The following is a 5,202-nucleotide window of genomic DNA, read 5'->3' on the forward strand; positions in this document are numbered from 1 at the left end:
TGTCCAGGAGGAACAACAGAACAATGATTAAGAAAAGGAGGATGTATCTTAAGAAGAAGAAGATGGGGAAGAATACAACCCAAGGCACGATGCATCATCTTCAGATGAAGAAGAAATCCCTCAAGCTGAAAGAGAGACATTTTTGTCAAAGAACAGGAAAATAACATGGTCCTTGTCACCATATGACAACCAGGGCAGGATGGCAGCACGAAATGTCATAAGGATGACATTCGACATCAGGAAGAAAATCATCCCGGAGATGACAAATTTGGACAGTTTCTGGCAAAGGAGATAACTGGCAAAGGATGGATGAGATTGACCTGGCTGCCTACATAGAGCTGCTAATCTTAGCAGGTGTGTGTGGGTACAGAGTTGACGCTACATCTAGTTTCTGGGATGCAAATTGCATTGCTGTAATTTCTTTCTGTGACATTGATACTAATTTCTGATACTAATCTTTTTTGCAAAAAGGTCGCCGTCCACTCCGGCAGTATATGCCCTGCAAGCCAACAGAGTATTATGCCCAGGAGAGTGTGGAGGAAAGTGGAGGCCCAGAGAAGAACCAGGGGATGCGGGTTGTGCTTGATGTGACAGATGGACTGAGGGAGCACGATGATACATTTCTTCACCTCTTAAGAATTCAGCCAGCAGCGCCTGAAGAAGGAGATCACCATGCTTGGCACAGTTAGAAAGAACAAGCCGTAGCCCCCCCCTCTCTCCCTCCCCTGCACTCTTCCCGACAAAGGGGGGAGAAGGCCTTCTCATCAAAGTTTGCCTTCACCCCCACCACCACTCAAGTTTCTTACCTCTCAAAGAGGAACAAGAATGCGGTCCTCCTGAGCACACTGCACAAAACGGCTGAGCTCAGTGGTCGTGAGGGCAGGAAGCCATCAATGATCCCAAACTACAGCCACAACAAAGGAGGTGAGGAACTCAAAGCTGCAGGAGGATGACTACCCGCAGGCCCCTGGTCATCTGCCATAACATCACACCATGCCTCTGTGATATGGAACAGAATCATCTCTACCTGGATGCCTGGTAAGTAGAACAAGAGGAGGGTCCTCGTGGAGCAGCTGGGGAAGGCATCTCTAACCTCACACATTGAAAGAAGGGAATATCTCCCCCACACGGCAGCCTCTGTGGCGCTTGTGAAAGCTCTTCAGGGAGGGGGATGAATCTTGTCCTGATCCCTCTGAGGCTGCAGTGGGGGGCAGGCAAGAGAGGAGGAGATGGCAATTCTGCCCCCAAAGAAAGACTATAAAGAAATACCATGTGCTGCACATAAGAGAAATACATCTGCAGTCTGCTAACACACACTTGTGTGGGTAAATGGGAGAATAGTATTTTGTCATTGTAGTATATAAGCATATAACACTATGTTGCCAAAAAAGTTCAAGATTTGTTTCCCTTCAATTAAAATCCTTTCAAAACTACTTTCTGCACATGTCTGCTACATATAAGTTTTACCTCTTGCTAAAAAATGACTGTTTACACCTCTGCAGTATCTTTTGCAATCATAATAATAATAAGCCCCAAAAATAACAACAGTGTCCAGCTATTTTGGCAAATTATTGAGCCTTTTTATACACAATTAACCCGACCAATGTAACCAATGGACTTCAGGTTGCGTGCAATAGTCAGACGGTATTGAGAGACGGACTAAGAGATTGTTGGTTTTGGTCTTTTCATGGGATTCTTTACTTTTGAACTACATTTCGTATTTCTTCCTATTCTGTAATACATTCTGTGACCATAGTGCTTACAGTGAGTTGAGAGTTTCTCAAATGTGACATATAGTAATTGGTCAGTAAAGAATGATCTGTGAAGCTTTAGCAGTCATTCACTTCCTAATATGCTAATATTCTGCGCAGCTGTCGTCAGGCAAGTGTGCGGTATCTTGACAGATTTCCAAACACCTCACAAACTGACTTTTATTAAAGACTGTGTGTTTAAAGATCAGTTCAACCATTTTTATTACAGCCAGCTGCAGCCATTCAACAATGAGCCTTTTAGGTGGGCATGTTGTTTCATTAATATTCTTGCACATAAAAATTGCCCTTGACTTTCACTGGCTCTATTTTATTCTTTTACAGTCCCATCAGATCAGCTGCTGCATCCTATTACTAAACAGATTTCAGCCCATCAGAAGCCAGCTGATACCTATTTAACTGATGAATGAAGATTGGGTGGTACGGTGTTACACTATACTGGCTACAGATACAGATTTAACTGCGTAGATCAAAGTAAAGAACTCGTAACAATAATACGGGGAGTCCCATAATGCTCCAAAACTCAAAGAGTGTGGCGTTTGAAAAACACAGACTCTTCTTCAAACTTAACTTTGACAGGGACACAGGACAATAGTAAACACTGACTCACAACATCACGTCTCAACACACTGATAGGGATTATCATCACAGGCCACAGGGGAGGGTTGGACAGGTGGCTTAGACAGGTCAACTTTCATAGTTGTCTCAAGGACCACTGTGATCCATCGAGTCCCACTGTGTTAATAACTATGACCTCTTTTTCTTTTAGGTTAGATCCATCCCTCTCAGGTGAAATAACCTCCATCCAAACAGTATGAGGCTCAGCTCCGTCTGAGATCATGGGCTCATCAGCGACAATTAGGTGCAATGGGAAACGTTCACTACTATTATTACAATTACTATTACTACTATTATTATTATTACTACTATTTTATCAACATTAAGTGTGATAATGTAATCTGAATTCCATCAAAGCAGTGCAGAGGAATAAATGTCACTTAGATCTATGTGAAATCAGAGTTAGTAACATGTACGTTATCCCTGAGACTATGTAAAAGTTCTATTGTATTTAAAATTTGGTTGTATCCACAGATCGTATATGGTAAGGTTGTATCAGATGTTTTTTAAACCTTTGAGACTTACTGGGAGGCCCCCGGAAAGAAAACTTGGAGGTGACTGGAGGTGTGTTATCTGTCAGTCACCACACTTCACATTACAAAATGGACTACTTTTTCATTAGATAGCACAAAAAAAACTTGACGTCTGTCTGAACCCTTTGCCAGAAGAAAAGGAAAGGAGGTGAGTAACAAAAAAAAAACCAATGAGTCTATAAATTTAAGACATTCCTTTCCTCTCTACAATCGCCACAGCTGTGACAGCAGTCACTAATTTTCTCCCACTTTGAGCCTTATAGCCAAACACAAGCAGGTACCTCCAATACCAAGGGAGGGATAATCTTTTCCACAAGTAGCATTGTTCACTGGGATGAATTAGGTATTGAAAGAACAGCCCTGGAGTCACGTTGAATATAGTGGACATTAAAAATATCTTTTTCTAAGCATTAGGGTTTCATTTCAATTCTGGGGTGCACATTTGGAATTAGACTCTGAAGAGCAAGTCACACAGACAGACTGAGCGTTTCAAGAGAAAAAAAATGAAAGTCAAACTTTCCTCACTTCTTCTACAATATTTAAAAAGTCTGCAGGAAGGAGGGAGTGGGTTATTGTTCAAGGCGAAACAGAAGTAATGCTAACAAAGCCCTGATATGAAGGACATGTTCATCAAAATGTGATAAATGTTACGATGAATGATATCTAAAATAAGCCAGTATGCTACAGAGTAAGAAAATCTGGACAGCTGTATGTAGGTCACAGTGCAATAGTTGAATAACCTCTTTTTTTTTTCTTTTTTTTTTAAGATTGTTAAAAGTAAGCCCAGAGTTGACTTAAAGCTCTGTGGTGGCTGTCTTTAGCTTCGCTGTTGAATTGTATGCTTAACACTTATATACATATTTCTGTAAATCAGTAGTATGTATTTGTCTTTTTTTGTTCTTCCTCATTTTTGAATCTAACCGGTTTAACATTAAGCTCAGGTATATGAAAGGCTGTTCCTACCACAATTTTTCTAGAACTTATTATAAAGAGCAACCTAATACATTTAATCTGAATCAAATGGATATTGGTAAATGTGCTTCATAACAAAACCATATTCTTTCAAGGTCCAACAATAGTATGCATTAGGGCAATACATCTTCACACTGAGTCACCCTCTATTAACCAGCGTCTTTCATTAGTCTCTTCTTTTGTGAGTAGTATGTGGTTAAAGATGAATCAGACCATTAGCTATTTGTAAGAATTCATGAATATTTACATTCTTTGACAACAAATCAAATAATAGATTTTTCCACTACACTCCACGCTGTATAATTAGCTTACTAAGAATGTGCATTAGTGTATTATTAATATGTTATGAAATTAGACAACAGAGTCTGGTGTTGCTTTCTTCCTACTCTCAAATGAGAGGCCAAAAGCTTTTATCTGGCATTCTATTTATCTTTATTATGCATGTGGTTGCTCAAGACACAGGGCCTGTGTGTATGCAGACTGTATGGTCTTGTTGGCCCTCATCTGTTCATTGTATACAGTATATGCAACTAGGTATCTGCATTAACATTTTTTTATTTTTTTTATTGTGTGCGTGTGTGTTTATTCCGAACTCTTTAGTCACTCGCAGACAGTAATTCTTTGCAAATGTGATTAGATGTGAGTAGAACTCATCAATCCGTGAAGATGAGACAGCAGCCCTGGAGCAGTGGATTAAAGCCAAATGAGTCAGTCTGTGGTGGAAAACAGCACCGAGTAACTCTACTCACTACCCAACTACCACTTTGTTCATGTCTCCATTGCCAGCTGAGAATGAGTCATCTGGTATTGATGTCGGTGTACCCCCATGCCGAAGCTTTGTGGACAGCCACTGGACTGAGATCCTCACATGAATCAGTCACAGTGTGAGCAGCTATATTTGAAACGCCTTCACCTTCATCCATATTTGTCAGTCTGTAAACCAGCCCAGTAACAGAAGGATTTACGGTCCGTGTTGGACCATTACACACCACAAATTTACATCCAATGCCAACTCTTTATGTCAGTGCAAGGCAGCAAGTTAGTGTGACTGTCATGCAGGAAACTGTGCCTAGATTTTCGCCATGTGATTTAGTTGGCTAACCCAGCCATACCTTACTCTTAAAGGCACCTAGGTTTTGACCATAGTAGTTCTATATGAAGTCATGTTTTTACAATTGTTTCCCTGTTTTGTTTGTTCTCGTGCACAAGCATGAGCACATGGTTGATAGAATTCACTTTCCTGCTAATAGTTTCACACTACTCCTCTGATCAACACGTGGCAGCAATATCCCGAGTATAGTAATCGAACC

General features: G+C 40.6%; 1 pseudogene; it reads left to right on the forward strand.

Annotated features, from left to right (window-relative positions):
• Positions 1 to 305: 305 nt before the first annotated feature.
• LOC147818093 (uncharacterized) lies at positions 306 to 4,764 on the forward strand (annotated as a pseudogene).
• Positions 4,765 to 5,202: the final 438 nt, after the last annotated feature.

This window comes from Seriola lalandi, unplaced genomic scaffold (assembly GCF_002814215.2).
Source record: "Seriola lalandi dorsalis isolate HSWRI2012SDOR001 ecotype SW California unplaced genomic scaffold, Sedor1 jcf7180002054695, whole genome shotgun sequence".
NCBI classification, from domain to species: Eukaryota; Metazoa; Chordata; class Actinopteri; order Carangiformes; family Carangidae; genus Seriola; species Seriola lalandi.